The following is a 19475-nucleotide window of genomic DNA, read 5'->3' as shown; positions in this document are numbered from 1 at the left end:
AGCATAGGTGTGTCCAAGAAAGAAATTATATTTCTCTTCATGAGACAGAAAATCAATCTGAAAACCGTCTTGCTTAATTGTAAAGTATTATGTGCTAATATCTTGTACCGTAATCCTCCAGACCTTGAATAGCCATGGCTCCAATCATTAGCTCCTAGGTTATGTGGCAGAAAACTCTGTATTTTGAATAGAAGAGTTTTGCCATGGAAAAGCCCAACAAAATCCTTTTATTTGACTGAGATTTTTTTCTTTTTAAACATTCTAAATGTTAAAACTTAGAAGTTCCTATTCAGTGAGCAGTCTGGTAAAAGGCTGTTCTTCACTGCCGTTTATCCAGACCAGAGGGTTTGTGTGCTTATGTTGAATTTATTTTTGAATTTTATTTAACCTTGTCCATGTTCTGCCAAATTAGCAAAATTAACTACTCTGGAATACAGATGACATTAACAACAATTGCTAAAAATTGAAGTCCCTTTTGCCTTAATACTTAAATGGCGTAGTCAGCACTGCCCCCTGCTGCTAAGTGGATCCATAGCAGGGAAACCAGGGGCACCCGAGAAGGAAGAGGGCAAAGCCAGCACCTGCATTAAATCATATCTTAAACAAGTGAGAAGCTCAAGGAGGAATTCTCTGGGTTGCAAGCAGAATTAAAGAGGACTGGGAAAGACTGATGCTAGAGCCTAAACAGTAATAGATGAAGCTGAGAGACATTCTGAGACAGAAAGTTTCGTTAACGGCACAGCTTTATGCCAAAGATCATATTAAGGGCGTAGCTATTTTGGATAATCTCAAAAGAGCCATCACTGAGTTGAGAAAGAGAAGCCAGAGCTCAACAAGCAAAGAAACAATTCGGGGTGGAGGCAGGAAAATTTAGACTATGTTATTGGCACATGAAATTGATGGAAGACACACAGAAGCCTAAGCTTCTGAAGGAATTTCATTGCCAAAGAACCCTTTGACTATCTGATCCTTAAAAAACAACACTTGGGCCCCAAAACTTATGCTAGCAGGAAGGACACTTGAAAAATGTGTACAAGCCTCAAGAAGGACATATTCTGAGTATCCATTTTAAATATGGCCATGGAGAATAAAAGACAAAGAAGAAACTTCTGGAGGCTTGAACAGGGGCCTTGAGGTTATATAAGCAAAGTGATTTGTGTCACTTCCTGGCCAAAGTAGTTAAGAAAGTTGCATACCTTTATTTAATTCCTTCCTCAGAGTTGACTTTGGGCCTTACAGAGAAAAGGGCTTTTAAGCCCAAATGAAGGGAGATAAAGGTCTGTGCATGTGGGCTATAATGAAAAATAAACTGACCGTGAGGGAAGAGCCAAGCACTTCACTTTAAAATATAAGATGTTCATCATAATTTGGGGGGAAACCTCCAGTTCCAGTCTCTTTTTCTCCTTTAAATGACAAATCTGTAATTCTCAATCAAAACACCCACAGTTACCTGTTATGGTGGAGAATCATTAGTATATCATATTAACAAGTGATTTACTAAATTTACTAAATTGATGTCTAAAGCAGTTAATGATGAAAACTAACACTACTGAGTGCTTATAATGTGCTAGGCCCCAGTTTTCACATTTGCTCATTTAATTCCCACAACAATCCTATGAGGTAGGTACTCTGATTACCGTAATGTCATTCATGAACAAAGTTAGATTTACCGTTGAAATTATTAACTTGCCCAAAATACTAGCTTTGACACACAGTTTATCATTGACAGGGGTGGGATTCAAACCCAGAATTTGGCTGGTTAATACCCGTGCTTAAGCTTAAAGCTAGTAAATGGTGGAGTTAAGACTTCGCACCCAGGTCTGGCACAAAAATCCATGCTCTTCCAATCTATAATAGGCCGTCGTTTACTTCTGTAGTTCTTTTCACCTGAACTGCCTGTCCTTTCCTCTGCCAAGGCCACGTCATTGATGATTACTAACATCATCATTGATCTCTCCCTTCTTCAACTGACCATAGCACTTAGTATCTGTATTCTAAAATTTGCTCGGTGTAGGCTACCTTGTATTGATCACTAATTATCTCATGCATTAAACTTCTCTTTCCAATTAGACTTTAAACTCTGGGAAGGCAAGTACCCTCTCTTACTTCTGTTGTATCCAGATCAATACTAACTTGTACCAACCACTTGATTGCTCATGACTTGCAGAAATAGGAACATGATGAATTCTCTCATTATGCCAAAAACGAGCAGTCTGGCCCCAATACTAAAGTAGCCTCTTATCCTGGTTTCCAGGATAAGAGAAGAACCCAAAAAAGGAAAAACCCTTTAGAGGAGAGCCACGAAGTGGATTAAAGTTAGAAACCACGACACAAGGGAAAATGTAACAGAACAATGACTTCTACTTGCAGAGCCGAAGGCTAAGGCATGCCTCAGTAAAAATTCACTAGTTTTGAATAGTTGATATGCAGAAACATTCACTTTCACCGGGAATCAAAACATTTACATTAAGATATTAAACTGACATAATTTTTATTATATCAAATTGCGAACATTTTTCCCTTTTTTAAAAGCAATGCTTAATGTTGCCATGAAATATGTTATCTCACACATAGCTTCACAGGGGCATCAACTAATACACTTCTTTCTGGAATACAAATTAATAGTGTGTACCTAGAACCTTCGAAATATCCTTTTTCCCAGTATCTCATTTCAAGAAAACTTAGAATAGAAATATTCAAGGAGGGGCACCTGGTTGCCTCGGTTAAGTGTCTGCCTTCGGCTCAGATCATGATCTCGGGGTCCTGGGACTGAGCCCCATGTCCAGCTCCCCACTCTGCAGAGTCTGCTTCCCCCTCTCCTTCTGCCCCCTTCACCCCACCATATCCTGCCCCTGCTTATGCACTCACTCTCTCAAATAAATAAAATCTTTTCAAAAAAGAAGAAATATTCAAGAAGATGGACAAAAGTTTATTTACAAAGATATTCATAGTGCATTAGCTAAAAATCTTATAGCTCAACAGTAGAGAGATTGCTGAGATGAGGTAAGCCCATAAGATGGATTGCTATAAAACCACTACACATAATTTTGGAAGATTTTTAAGGATATGAAGACGTTCTCATAAAGTAACATTAAGCGAAGAAGTTCATGATACAGAGCCTTTTCTCAAATACAGCGTCATCCCAATTACATGCTATATATGTGATTTATATGTACATGAGACAAGAAGGAACATTAAAATGTAAATAGCTATCTCTAGAGTAAGGTTTTTAGTAATTTGTTTCTTTTGTTGTTTTCTGAATTTTCTTTCCTTTTTATTTCTAAATGTGCTTTTAATTCTTAACAAGCATTTTTTTATAATACTATATGCCAATATTCATTCAAGAGATTTACAACTATTAAGTCCCTTGATTTAATCCTCGAAAGGACCCTATAAGGTAGGTACCATTGTTACCTCAAAGTTATTGATGATAAAGTTGAGGCACAGAGAGGTTTAAAATTTCCCCAAGGTCACACAGCCAGTAAGTTGTAGAAACAGGATTTGAGTCCATGCACTTAACTGCACTATGATTATGAAAAGGTTTTGAAATAAGAAAACAAAGTAAAAAAAATTTTTAATTGGAGAAAATAACAAATTATGAATTAATTATCTTGACTTCCCTGGGCTAATATAAGAAGATAAGAAAACAACATGAAGAAGTCAGTTATCCATCAGGAAGATTATTCTGATATCCAGGATTATTACATTAGAATGACTTATAAGGCAAAATGTGGGAACTTCTTAGGAGGGCCATAAAAAAAAAATGGGATTGGTGGTCCTCCAGTATAGGTAATATCTTCTTGCTGAGAGTAGGAAGGTGTCTTCAAGGTTCCTGCGAGACCTATGATGAAATGATTCATGAAATAATTAACCAGGGTAACCCAGTTTGTTCCCTAATTACATTTATATTCTCATCCTTCAAAGGAGCCACAGAGACAAGACTCTCTTTTCTGTAAGTATAATAATTTAATATTTTTGTCTACAGCTTAGAATAATAAACATAATTTACACTCCTTCTAAGAAGAGAAAGAGGCAATTGTTCTCTTATCTTTCCCTTCAGACTTGAATAAGTTGACTGATGAAAATATAATAGAAAGAACTTGTCAGCATATTGTCAGGTAAGTATAGGAATTACACCATATAAATAGCTACCATGAATAATTTATTTGGTAGCTAGATGGCATTATTTCTGCTGAACTGTACTTCATCAGTTTCCCTTCCTTTTACGAGGTTTTTATGAGTTTAGGTTTTATGTCAGAATACACGTCAGAGGAAAAAGAGATAGTATATGTTTAACAATCCAAAAATATTCTGATTTGCCAAGAGGCCTATAATTATTCTGGGAAGTTGGTTTTATTATTGTCACCTTCTATCTGATTGAAGTAAGAAAACAGTTCAGTAGAAAAGTTATTTATTTTCTCACTATGCTAAACCACACTGGTTTTTTAGAAAGGGCTTTTTCCACTTTATAACAGTGGGCCCACTTTGTAGTTTTTTACTCACAGATTGAACTTCCTCCTCCAAGGGAGAGTGGATGGAAAGTAAAACTACTCTATATAATAAGTAACGAGGAACTTGTAAGTTGGGCATAATCATCTAGGGAGAAAAGAGAAGTCCTGAGGGAGAAAAGGGCAGAGGGAGAGGGCCCAAGAAAGTCAGAGGCTTCGGAAGGGTGAAAAGTCTACCTGTTGACGAATTCACGATTGCAAAGATGGCTGAAGGATTTTGAAGATCAGTGAAGTTACATATTTAATATTAAGCTGTTCCCTGTTCCTAATTATTCTGTATCTTCTCTTTCAAGGTCTTCAAACCTTTAATCAAGTCAGCCATATATAACAACCTCATATTTGTGGAGTTGTGGACAATTTAAGGATGGGGCATAGAAGAGAAGGGCAAGCCTCCTGGCAGTACCCCTCTGCTGCAGCCCATACACTGGACGTACCAGCAGCTGTGGGGGATGATTGTTCCAGAATTCCATGATCTTAGGTAAGCAAATGAAAGTTTGAACCAGACCTAACAGCAGCAGGTAGTTGCTGGAAGTAGCAAAAAAACAGGCAGAGAGGAGGGAATAACTTAGGCATTTCAAAGATCAAACAGATAAAATCGATGATTAATCTGAATGGGGTGGAGGCAGCGAGAGAAACTGCTTAGATAATTTGATAGTAACCAAGGTATGAAAAGCATAGGAGGAAGTACGAGGTTTGGTGGGAAAGGTATGTTGAGTTTGGAGTATGTGGGGCAGGCACATCCAGGTGCAGATGGCTAACGGTCAGTGGAAGTATGCGTCTGCAGTACTGGAATGAGGTTGGGGTTATTTTACAATATGAAGCTATGTCAGCCCAAAATTGGGACTCAGGGTCTTTCCAATTTTTAATGGTCAGTGTATTTATTTTCATGAAAAGCTTTACAAATATAAGAATGTGGAGGTATATTATTAGATTTTAATTAATCATCTGTAGATAAAAGAATAATGGCACTTCAAATCAAAATGTCCCTGGAAAATCTAGGCTATAAGGTAAGTATAATTGTAGCTCATCTATTTCAAAGATGATTGCTGCAATTAATGATCCTAAACCAAAACTTAACAATAAAAAAGATTAATTCAAAATCAATCAGAAGGAAGAAAAGAGAATATAAACTAGATATATGATATTAGTCAATAACCCACAATGAGTTTGTTAACCTTGAGGTTTCTATTGAACAAAATAAAAAGAGAGTGAAGAATTTTGGATCGTTGTTATGAAGTACTTGATAAAAAGAAAGTCAAGGTATTAATTTATAGAAGGAAACATACCCTGGTACAAAATTCTGAGAGGAAAATACCATGTAGATCTTTATATAAAGGACAGTGAGTAACAGTGAAAATGGTTTTGCTGAAGCTACAGAAATGTTCTTCAAATGGTTGCTTCCAATATATTATTATATTACTATATTATACATACTGTTATATATTATTATATATTATTATAATGTGTCTTACTAATATATAAATATATATTACATAAATATAATTAATATATCATATATAATTCTATAAATAATATAGTATATTATACCCAATATATTAAAAGCTGAGGACATATTATTAAGTCCAAAATGAAGATACTTTTTCAGAAAACTAAGATAATGTAGCCCAGCTTGCTGTCTGATGTAATTAAGGAATGGAGCCAGAATTCTCTTGAGGATTGGGTAGTTAACATGCTTCTCTGACTGGCTTTCAAATATTGGATTTTTCTAGCAAAGCTTCTAACAAAATTGCTCAATCTCTGGTCTTTTGTTCTTGAATTCTCTGATGAGTGCCCACATTGTTGAGATTCTGTTTGTGTATAAAAGTAAATTTCAAATGCTTCAGGTGTCAGACCTATAGGGGAAGAGTGAGATTCTATTGTGAAAATTTCAGAAGGTCCTTTTTATTTTGGCCCATATGGAAGTTCTTATCCTGTCTCCATGAATGGGATTCACCAGAGAACTTGCTAAAGTCCCTCTAACTCGGAAAAATTGTTTTGAATTTGTTCAATCAGAGAATTTTCATACCATAAAGGGTGTGGAATATAATTTTGGTTTGAAAACTTTGAGGATTTATGTTGATAATATATTACCGTGGCTAAAAATTAAGCTCTTCATTGCCTATATAGACAACATCCTGATGAGTCTAACAAGATCCACATGAAATAACCCAATAAATAATGTTGATAACAACAACAAAAACAAAGTTATCCTTAATTACTGCTTTCACTGGGCACCTTCAATATTATCTCTTTTACAATTCTGCTGTATAAGAATACAAAAATACTAATTCAAAGGGATACATGCACCGTGATGTTTACAGCAACATTATCTACAATAGTCAAATTATGGAAACAGCTCAAGTGTCCACTGACTGATGAATGGATAAAGAAGATGTGGTATTTATATACCATGGAATATTATTCAGCCATAAAAGGTATGAAATCTTGTCATGTGCAACGACATGGATAGAACTAGAGAGTATTATGCCAAGTAAAATAAGTCAATCAGAGAAAGACAAATACCATATGATTTCACTCATATGTAGAATTTAAGAAACAAAATAAATGAGGAAAAGGGAAAAAAGGGAGAGAGAGAGACAAACCAAGGAACCCTTAACTATGCAGAACACACTGATGGTTCCCAGAGGGGAGGGAGGGATGGGTGAAATAGGTGATGGGGATTAAGGAGGGCACCTCTGATGAGCCCCAGGTGATGTATGAAGTGCTGAATCATACTGCACACTTGAAACTAATATTACACTGTATATTAACTAACTGGAATTTAAATAAAATAATTTAATTTAAATGAAATCTTTAAAATCTTTTTAAAAAATAAAATTCTGCTGGATAAGGTCATTTAGTGTTGCCTACTTAAATATTAGGGAATGCCAATAAATGCAAATATTTTCATTGTTAATTAGATTATGTTAGATTATGTTAATTCTACTGAAAACACTGTGCCAATGTGCTTGTTCCTTTTCCTAATGTCCTGATATGGAAACTCAAGGTTAAGAGTAACAGGGTTAAGAGTAACAGGATATTTAAAGTTTGTTTTTCAGAGATCTGCTTCTCCCTAATTAGCTATTGTTTCTTTTCAGACCCCACTAGCACATCCACCAGCTGTCTCCTCAGAGGCCTGGGCTGACACAGATGAAAGTCACTGATATGGTTCTAGACTATGAACAAGCAACGAGCCCAAGACCACATCCAGTTTATACTGGCTCTCAGATCATGTGCATAGCCCCTCTCCTTGTCGTACTAATGACCTCTTGACATCAGGGGTTGAATTTTGCCTCATTTTAATGTTAATACTCCACCCCAAAGAAAACTTGGAAGGTATGTTACCTATATGTTTGCTCAGTGCACACGCTCCATCTCTCCTCCTGAATAGTCATGTTTCCCCATCCGTTTCATCAATATGTATGTAATCCCAATCCCCATGATTATAAAAACTTGTTCTAATCTCAGTTGGATGAGACAGATGTGAGCTTGCCTGCTGTGTCCTTGTTTGGATGTCTCTCGATTAAACCTTTTCCTTGATGCATACTTGATGTCCCAGTGATTGGCTTTGCTGAGTGTTGGGCATACAAATTTGGGTTCAGTTACAGTATGGAACAAACAGGTTGGTTCTTACAAACTCTTGCAAAATAAACTCCATGGAGAAAAATCCTCCCCCAAAAGAAAATTTGATAAGAATGTTATGAAAGCTTTAGAAGAGGATACCCCTTTCCAATTATTGTGTGTCAAATGTCCAAACTTAGGACAGAAATATAGAGGGTAGTATATTTAAAAGCTCTACCTCTGGGGATTATGAAGTATTCAATAAATCATGTGCTTTTCTTAGTGATAAAAGATTATCATTTATAAGAATAGTGAGTTTGAAAAGGTATTTTCTGTTTTGATACAAGATAACGTATTTTCTATGAAGAAATGGCTTATAAGGAAAATTCAGGTTTTCTATGAATAATGTTTCATAGTGGAACCATTGTAGAGCCACCGCTAATCATGGTACTCAAATCCTGTTTGAGATGGACTGTAGATGGATTCTAGTGATGCTCAGAAGGCTGTCAAATTGAAGTGCAGCAGCTCGCAGGCATTCTCTACCTGTCTTAATAGAATGCTTCCAGTTGGGTCTTAACCCAACACTGGACAAAGCTTCTAAGAAATATGTTCTTACATAAAGCATATCAGGTTAAAAGTTGAATGCAAATGTGAAGTGAAATTGTTCTGGCTGGTCCACCTACATAGTATCAGGTTTTTTTTTTGTTTTGTTTTTTTTTGTTTTTTTTTTTACTGGGAAACTAAAGAAAGAATTCTATAACAACACATATGGGGAAATTGACTTTCTAAAGGTAGGTCCATTCTTTCCCTTTTATCATCTCTGTTCCCTCTGCTAGATTTTTATATTTCCTGCCTTAGTTTACTAAACAATAAATGAGTAAGTAATTCCAAACTGCTAAGACCTTAACTAGGTTTGTTGTCTAGGGACCATTAAGTTCATAACCACCTCTTAAAGCTCTGCATAATAAAGGCCCTTGAGAAGACAGATTTAAAATTGTGGTATCACTGGTAGCTAGAGAAAAGAGCACCCTAGGTAAGACAGATTTGTCAGAACTGAATCTCTCTTCTCAGGATTAGCCAAGCTCTGATCTCCAGTTCAAACCTGGTGTTGAGCAGTCAAAGCCAACTTTAATGTAGGAAAAGTAAACGGAAAATACACAATCTTCTTACACCTAATCCCAACCACAGGCAAATCAAACATAAGAGAATATGTGTACCTGGAAATGGTAATCACATTGACTTGATATGGTGAACACTGAATATCAGGAAGAGGATAAAAGGCCCCAAACATTGGAGCCCTAAAAATATAGCAGGTGGATAAAGAGTGATAAACTCAGCTTGATTGTGGTTCTTAAGGATTTTCTTTAGCTGGAGAATCTGAGGGAGTGAGTTTATCTCTGGAAAAACTGGGACGAATCTCACAGGTGCCTAGGAGAGTGAAGAATGTCCTTAAAGGCCAGCTACAAATATTTTTACCAGCCAGTAAATTGGAAGCAGAGATCAAAGCAGAGTGAGATGAGCTGGAAGAAGAGGTACTACTCCTCTGGTGGCAGCTCAAGCTCATATTCCCTCTGTCACCACTCAGACATGATGTCCACCAGCTAAGCCTAAAGAGCCAGCACCCCATAGAGAAATGTTCTCACTTTGAATGGCATCAGCAGGATGAGGCAGTCACATGACCTTTTGTCTTAAACTAACTTTACCATGCATACAGAAGGGATAAGGAATTTTCTTCATCTTAAACTCAAAACAGCCCCTACCTCAGGATAGAAAAAAATGTATACAGCATCTAGGAATTCACTTTTTTATTCAACCTCCATTCTTTTGCTCATCAGTCAGCTGCTCATTACAGTAGGTTTGCCATGATATTGTCACCCTACTTGCCATTTAGACATCTTCTTGTTTATCTTGGTTGTGTCTGAGGGCAAGAGAGACATGGGATATCCTATAAAATGCTATCTTGTTTTCCCTTTAGGTGTGGACATGGCAGTTTCTAAAGGCTCACTTAGGGACATCTGGTTGGCTCAGTTGGTTAAGCGTCTGCCTTTGGCTCAAGTCATGGTCCCAGGGTCCTGGGATGGAGCCCCACATTGGGCTCCCTGTTCGGCGGGGAGTCTGCTTCTCCCTCTCCCTCTGTCTGTAGCTGTCCCCTGCCTGTGCATGCTCTCTCTCTGTGTCAAATAAATAAAATCTTAAAAAAAAAAAAAAGCCTCGCTTATTCTCACGTTTTCCACTTTATAGAGGTAATACAAAAAGGAAAGGAAAAATTAGATAAAAATCATGTCTTACCATTTATTTCCCTTTAAGCACCTTTTCAGTAACTCTTCCACTTTCTTTTCCTAAATACTGTCATATTAAACTGTGTTCATGAAAGAATATTTAATTAATTAGAAACCTGTGTTACCAGGTGGAAGAATTATTTAATTCTGAGACTATGCAAATCATCAGACCTGTAACAGCCTGTAGGATAATTCTGGAGATCATTATAATTTCCCAGTTCAAGAATGCAGATTCAAGAATTCAAGGATTCAAATACAGATTTCATTAACTGAAATAAAGATATTAGTCAGAGAATTAGATCTTTTACCAAGAAGTGCCTTGCATATCTGCTTTGAGTGAAAGGTGTTGGCATATATTCATTTATTTCTCAAAACATCTAAGTATAGACATCCTAACCCAAGTTATAAATGAATACTTTTGGTGACCTTTCAGGTCATTGCCAAGTAATCTCAATCACAGATACCAAATTCAAATGCCAGTGGGTTATTTTTCCTTTTATATCATTTATAAAATCTCCCAAAACAGTGAATATTGGAGTTAGTTTTATTTAAAACATTCTAATACTATACAAACCATCTCAGGCCTAGATTTAAGTTTACATAGCTAATTTCCAGGAGAGGATTTTTAGTATTTCAGAAGCACAGTTAACATTTTTCAGAATTATCTAAAGTGTAGTTCTTTGCCTTTGGATTTGTTTTTGTTGTGGCTGACTCATAACACCTACTTTATCTGGGCTGATTTGAGGCATAACATATGGGAGTGTTACAATGGGGGAAAGGGTTGGTTTCTTAGATTTATCAATGGCAAGAGAAGAAGGTTTTAATTAGGGTTCAGCCAGATGCATGAAACAGTCTCATTCCATGAGAAACAGGTGAAGAATTAGGTAAAGATGAGGAAGTATCTGAAAGACTGTGGTAAGGCAAAATCAAATACTTTGGAGGAAATTTATTCTTATGGATTCTTTTATTAATTCAATAATTTTTTTACTCATTGACCACTATATTCCAGAAATTTTCCTAGGAAATAGAATATAAATGTAGGAGAACCAAACCAGAAGCTATCTATCCTCAAGGAGTTTTAACCTCTTGGAGTAGACACCTATGAATAAAATAATCAATATGAAAATAGTTACAACTGATGATAAGTAAAACAAAGGGAAATAAGGAGCCTACATGAAGCTCTGAGCTTGCATAGTACTAAATTTGCTGTGAAGGGTTTTCGGCCTACTCATGAAAATTGACTATTCATCCTTAGGAAAATGTATTAAAAAATTCAGGATATTTTCCTTCATATTGGAGGAAATCCAGCACGATGGAGGCTGGAACAAATAATGTCAGGGTGTATTATGTACTTTCAGTCTTTGAGTCTTTGAAATTTTAGTCAGGTGTGATTGGAGAGACAATGAAGATGATAGTCTCTGCCAAGTTTGTTTTGTGTGCAAAGAGGCTTTTCTTCATGACCCCCAGCTGGTCCTTCCTCAAACCCTATTGAAGATCATGCCCATTCTATCAACTTTCATCCGTGGTGTTAATAGCAAAAAGAATGAAACACGGACAGATTATTTTCAAACATTACTGGACTGAATTTTGATCCATTCAGAAGTGTAGGAAGGATTGCGTTAGTAGAGAAGGATTCTTTATTGGCTTTTCTTCCAGAAAGCTGTACAGAAAAGCACCAAGCCCTCTGGCTAGGTTTATTTTGTGTTGTGATTTGTTGAAAATAGTGGTTGACTAATTTTTTTGGAAGCGACAATTGTTTGTATTGTTTTTAGAATGAATCCCTGAAATATATTTCATAAAGGAATTGCCTAACTTTTGGAAGGTTTGGTTGATGTTATGAACATCCTCATATAAGGACTAACTGCAAAAAGAGAACTCAGTTATACCACCAGGAAGAAATTTAGGGATGCATAAAAATGAATAGACAGGAAAATAGGAAAAGGGTAACATTCTTTTGCCTGTGGCTTCTGTGAACAAAGGCCTCTGTTGGATGTGAAACTATCAGTTTTCAGGTCTAAGTGATTTTCCTGGAGAAGAATATGAGGGTCCGTTTAGAAGCTGTGAAAATATCCTCCAATAAGATGGAAAGAGCATCTTTATTTTAGGCCTGGCCTAGCTGTAGAACCATTCCAATGGCTCTCATTTAAAAGCAGAAGATAAACAATTTTCATAGCTCATTATTTTTTAACCTATTCATTTTTATTTATTTTTAAAGTTTTATTTTAATTCCAGTTAACATACGGTATTATATTAGTTTCAGGTGTACAATATAGTGATTCAACAATTCCATATATCACCTGGTGCTAATCGTGACAAGTGTATCCCTTAATCCCCACCACCTATTTTACCATCCCCCCATCCACCTTCCTTCTGTTACCCTCAGTTTGTGCTCTGTAGTGAAAAGTCTGTTTCTTGGTTTGTCTTTTTCTCTCTCTCTTTTTTACTTTTTCCTCATTTGTTTTGTTTCTTAAATTCCACATATGAATGAAATCATGGTATTTTTCTTTCTCTGACTTATTTCCCTTAGCGTTATATTCTCCAGCTCTATCCATGTCATTGCAAATTGCAAGATTTTATTTTTATTATTCCTGAATTATATATCTATCTCACATCTTTTTTATCCATTCATCTATCAATGGACACTTGGGCTGTTTCCATTGTTTGGCTACCATAAATAATGCTGCAGTAAACATCAGGGTGCATGTAACCCTGTAAATCAGTGTTTTGTGTTCTTTGGGTAAATACACAGTAGTGCGATTACTGCTCATAGAGCAGTTCTATTTTTAACTTTTTGAGGACACTCCGTACTGTTTTCTAGAGTGGCTGCACCAGTTTACATTCCCACCAGCAGTGCAAGAGGGTTCCCCTTTCTCCACATCCTCACCAGCACCTGTTGATTCTTGTGTTATTGATTTTAGCTATTCTCCCAAGTGTAAGATAATATCTCATTCTAGTTTTGATTTGCATTTCCCTGATGGTAAGTGATGAAGAGCATCTTTTCATGTGTCTGCTGGCCATTTGGATGTCTTTGGAGAAATGTCGATTTATCTCTTCTGCCCATTTTTAAGTGGATTATTTTGTGTTTGGGTGTTGAGTTATATCAGTTCTTTATATATTTTGGATACCAACACTTTATTGGATAAGTCATTTGCAAATATCTTCTCCCTTTCCATACGTTGTATTTTAGTTTTGTTGATTGTTTCCTTTGCTGTGCAAAAGTTTTTTATTTTGATGTAGCTCCAATAGTTTATTTTTGCTTTTGTTTCCCTTGTCTCAAGGGACCTGTCTAGAAAAAAGTTGCTACAGCTGATGTCAAAGAAGTTACTGCCTATGCTCTCTTCTAGGATTTTTATGGTTTCAGGTCTCACATTTAGGTTTCTAATCCATTTGGAATTTATTTTTGTGTCTAGTGTAAGAAAGTGGTCCAGTTTTATTCTTTTGCATGTTGCTGCTGTCCAGTTTTTTCAACACCATTTGTTGAAATTTGTCTTTTTCCCATTGGGTATTCTTTCCAGCTTTGTTGAAGATTAATTGACCATATAATTGTGGGTTTATTTCTGAATTTTCTCTTCTGTTCTATTGATCTGTCTATTTCTGGGCCAGCACCACACTGTTTTGGTGACTACAGCTTCATAATATAACATGAAGTCCAGAATTGTGATGCTTTGATTTTCTCTTTCAAGATTGCTTTGGCTATTCAGGGTCTTGTGGTTCCATACAAATTTTAGGATTGTTTGTTCTAGTTCTGTGAAAAATGCTGTTGATATTTTGATAGAGATTGCATTAAATGTGTAGATTGCTTTGGTAGTATAGACATTTTGATAATATTTATTCTTCCAATCCATGAGCATAGAATATCTTTCCATTTCTTTGTGTCATCTTCAATTTCTTTCATCGGTGTTCTTTAGTTTTCAGAGTACAGGTCTTTCATCTCTTTGGTTAGGTTTATTTCTGGGTATCTTATTATTTCGTGGAATTGTAAATGGGACTGTTTTCTCAATTTCTCCTTCTGCTTCTTCATTATTAGTGTATAGAAATGCAACAGGTTTCTGTATGTGGATTTTGTATCTTGCAACTTTACTGAATTCATTTATCAGTTTTAGCAGTTGTTTGGTGGAGTCTTTTGTGTTTTCTATATAAAGTATCATGTCATCTTCAAACAGTGAAAGTTTTACTTCTTCCTTACTGATTTGGATGCTTTTTATTTTTTTTATCATCTGATTGCTGTGGCTTCATAGATCATTATTATTAATAAGAGTTCATATTTATTGAATACTTGTATTCTAACCTCTATGCTGACTTTATGTTGATCATCTCTGTTAATCTTTACAACAATTCTTGGAGGTAGGTTCTATTTAAATGATAAAAAGACTGAGGTGTGAGAGATTAGAAAACCTGAAGTAATATCTAGTAATTAGGTGATCCTAGACTGGTGCCCAGGTTTCTGATTCTAGAAACCATGTTCTCAACCACTACAGCATTCTGCTTTGCATCCCGAGCCTAACTGTATCAGCTATACTGAAGATGTTTATTGGACTGCTAGAGAAGTGGGTTGCTGAATGGAAACAAAAAATAAGGTACATGAATTCAGTGAATTCAGTGAGATTCTCTTGCAAAGGAAAAAATAACAGCAAAGATTTCAGTGGTAAATTTTTTTCAGTGGCAAAGATTTTTTTGTGGTAAATTTTAAACACATACACACAGCAAAGCCACTCATAAAGGACCCTATACAAGTAAACAGTGGTTAAAAAGCTTCTAAAGAAAGGTGCTAAGTAGGTGGATTTCTTCTCAAAGAATGATCTCGTAGGGAGGGTGAAAGAGAGAGAGGAGAGTGAGCCCTGGCTTTTCACTTTAATTCAGGAATCTAGGAACTATCATATCAGAGGTGCAAGGAAGAGAACAATACAACCAGAGGGGCTCCTTTCATTGACATAGTCCAGCCTGCTATGACCCAACCCCTGAGCAAACCAACCATCTCCTTTTCCTTCTGCCCTGCAGCTTAGTATGAGTGTTGATCCAGTAAAAGCTTTTGGGGCAGTAGCACTTACAGGATAGTTTGTTATAGATCATAGAATAGAGTTACATCACTATACCCTCTCCAGGTAATGACACCCTTGGCTAGAGCTCATATCAGACACCAGTCATCCGGTATGACATTGTTGAAGCCAGACTACAAAGTGAGAGGGAGAGAACTTTGAGAAAGGGCAAGAGGATAATTGCATCTCTTCTGAGGAAAGCTTCAGGCACTCAGCCAAGTAAAGGTTGAGGCAAGGTAATGTTGCAGTCAGAGCAAGTACAAGCCACATGCATTTGCTGCCTCTCACACTCCTGCCAACGGATCCATTCTGTCAAAACCACGCTCAGAATGGGCTTGCTAATAATCCTCTAACTCTTCTATTGGCAACTCACCTTCTAAGATAGGATCTGTGACCCAGTATTGTTTCCCTGGTGCACTTGGCTTTTCAGCCTTGGTTGCCAATCCCAAGAGACTGGCTTGACTCTTGTTCCACTTTATCTAAGATGCTTGGAGATTCCAGTTGGAATCCAGTATAGGGTCTGTATGTATGCCCTTCTAAGCTGTGCTTTGCATCATGCATATTGGATGATCACGCCATATAAAATCGCTCTGGTTATAGGTCAAAATATATAATGGTCCAACCTAACATCTGTCTTACCTCGTTTTGACTTTATAAATATATGTATATATTTGGAATACTATCTGTGAGTCTGTTCACAATTCTATCCACGGAGTGGATAGTTCGAAGTAAGTGTAGGATGGGAACAGGTATTTGCTCATCCCTTAGCTCTTTATTTAATGCCACTTGCCCACTCTCATGACAACCAAGCCTTGGTTTCCACATCTATAAAATAGCTATAGCGATCTATCTAGCACCTTAGAGAGTACTTATAAGGATAAAAAGAAGTTAACTGTATAAAAGCACCTGTTATATAGTGGTTTTCAATAAATGTTAATTTCTTCTCCCTCTCTCTCCCTGCCTCCCTTCCCACCTCCCTCACTTCTCCCTTTCTCTCCCCCTTCTCTTTCTCTGTTTCCCTCTTTTTTCTGTTATACATGGTTTGGATTTACAGTTTGAGGCATTTAGATGTAGATAAAATGAACACTAAATCAGGAGTCAGGAAATGTGAGTGCCAACTTTAGATCTGCCACTAATAATTTGTGTGACCTTAAGACACCTCTTACCATCTAGGACCTGAAGTCCCCCCTCCGCATTTGGAGAATGTGTGTGTTTTGTGGTGGGAGTGGGAGGAAAAGTTACTTAATTGTTTCTTAATATAACATCAAACATCCATAGCAACCTTAACATTACTGACTAACTTTATATTCCAGCTGATACTTAGTAGAGTGTTGGTTTTTTTTTCCCTATCAGCAAAATTAAACTGGTAAAAATAGTTATTTGACAATAATTGTTCAAACTATGCATATAAATACCAGCAAATTCATCCCTACCTTTATAGAAAATATGAACCTAATTGTATTCAAATAAGGATTAGATATGAAACAAAAGACTCTATTAGCATTCAGAAGCATATTTCAAATTATTTTCTTATGTTTCTTGACAGATTATAAAAAGACCCTGAAATTAATAATTCTCAAGTATAATACTGATTAGGGAGCCAATAACAAATCAGTTCTGGTGATTTGAACCACTAAAGTTATTTATTTGATCCTTTAGTTCAAGATATTGGGAAAATTACCCTTGCCTTGCCTTTTTATATAATAGTTGATACTATCAAAATAACTTCCACAGCAATTGGATGATGGGCATTAAGAAGGGCACGTGCTGTGATGAGGACTGGGTGTTATATGCAACTGATGAATTACTGAACTCTACATCCGAAACTAATGATGTTCTATATGTGGGCTAATTGAATTTAAATAAACAAAAACAAAATAACTTCCATAGCATTAGGGTCCAGAGTATCCATGATTTTTTAAAAGGAAAAAAACAAAGCAAACAACAATAACAAAAAATCTAGCACTTACTGTGACCAGTAGCTTTCTCCCTCTTTTTTTTTTTTTAAGATTTTATGTATTTATTTGAGGGGGGTTGGCGAGGGGAGAGGGTCAGAGGTAGAGGGAGAGGAAGAGGGAGAGGAAGAGGGAGAGAAGCTCAAGCAGACTCCATGCTGAGCGAGGAGCCCTGTGTGGGGCTCGATCCAGCTACCCTGAGATCATGACCTGAGCCAAAACCAAGAGTTGGACACTTAACTGACTGAGCCAACCAGGCGCCCCACCTCTTAAAAAATATAACCAGCTGTGAAGTCATTTAATACAGATTTCATGTTAAAAATTCAAAGCATGCACAATGAAAATTAAATCTCATTTCACGTTAGTCTCCCTATTCTCCTTCACAGAAATATCTGTTTGCAAAAATTTATGTAAACTTCAGCCTGCTCTTATGTATATCCTATATAATAGTATTTCTAAGCATATAGTTTTTTAAATCAGTTAAAACACATCTGTCTATGGTTCTACTCTCCTGTGCCTTGATTTTCCTACTTAACTTATATGAGGGATCTTTTCATTTCAGCAATTTGAGAGCTACCTCTTTCAGGGACTGCATATTTTCCATTATATGGATATGCCATAATCAGCATATCCATATATATTCAGTATGGATATACAAAAATATATTTAACCACTCCGGGGTGTTTCAAAATTTTTGCTACTATAAACATTGCTGCAATAAACATCTTTATATATGCAATTTTTCACATGTCAAATGCATCCAGAGGATAAATCTCTAGAAATATAATTACTAAATGATAGGTATGTGCATTTTCAACTTTGATAATATTGTCAAAGTGCCCTCCAAAGACACTGAAACTTAAACTTCCACCAATAATGTATGAAACTGTTTACTTTTATTGATAATTAGTCCATCCCTCTCAACTTTTATGAGTTTTTAAAAATAAACAAGATATTACAGATTAGAATTGCAGCTCCTGGGGCACCTGGGTAGTTCAGTCAGTTAAGCGTCTACCTTTGGCTCAGATCATGATCTCAGGATCCTGGGATTGAGCCCCACATCAGGCTCCCAAGCAGTCTCTCTGCTCAGTGGGGAGTCTGTTTCTCCCTCTCCCTCTACCCCTCTCCACTGCTTATGTACAATGTCTCTCTCTGAAATAAATAAATAAAATTAAAAAAAAAAAAAAGAATTGCAGCTCCCTTTTACCTCTCCTCAAGACCTATTTTCTTCCATTGAGATGACAATTACCTTAAACTTGGTGTCTATCATTCCTACAATTTTTTAAAATACTTTTCATACATGGATTTTATGCATGTTTTGAAATATGTTACAAATATTTTATCTACTTACTATAAATACTGTATATATTGTTTATGCACATGTTTTCAAGCTTATATAAATGATATAAGATGGTATCATTATTATTTGTCAGCTGGCTTTTTGAAGTCCTTTTATTCTTGGGATATATCCTTCTTTAAAAGATTTATTTATTTGAGAAAGAGAGAGATAGTGAAAGAGAGAGCATGAGTGTGTGTGGGGGGGAGACAGAGGGAGAGGGAAAAGCAGGCTCCCCACTGAGCAGGGAGCTTGACTTCAAGGAAAGGCTCCATCCCAGGGCCCTGGGATCATGACCTGAGCCAAAGGCAGATGCTGAACCATCTGAACCACCCAGATGCCCCAACATATCCATGTTTTCTATAAGGCTTTGATATATTTCATATTTTTTACTGTTGTATAGTACTGAGCACCCATTGGATGAATATACCACTGTTTATTGTTTTATTATCCTATTAATGGGAATTAGTATTATTTCTAATAGTTTTGTTGTTACAAACAATACTGCAATGAACATCTTGTCCGTGTCTTTTTTTTTTTTTTTTGTCTGAGAATGTCTCTAAAAATGTATGGAATTTTAGGTTAGAGGGTGTGAGCATCTTCAGATTTACTAAATAAATACCATTTTGAGTTCATTTATTCTCCTACCAGCAGTGTATTAGCACTATCATTACTCAACATCCTCCACAGCTCTTTTGTTTCAATTGAATAACTATGTGATAATTTTAAGGTGTATGGTATGTTACTTTGATACATTTATATATTGTAATCTGCTGATGCAGCAGTATTTATCAAACTAC

The sequence above is a fragment of the Ailuropoda melanoleuca genome, chromosome 9, assembly GCF_002007445.2.
Source record: "Ailuropoda melanoleuca isolate Jingjing chromosome 9, ASM200744v2, whole genome shotgun sequence".
NCBI classification, from domain to species: Eukaryota; Metazoa; Chordata; class Mammalia; order Carnivora; family Ursidae; genus Ailuropoda; species Ailuropoda melanoleuca.
This window is presented reverse-complemented; position numbering follows the sequence as displayed.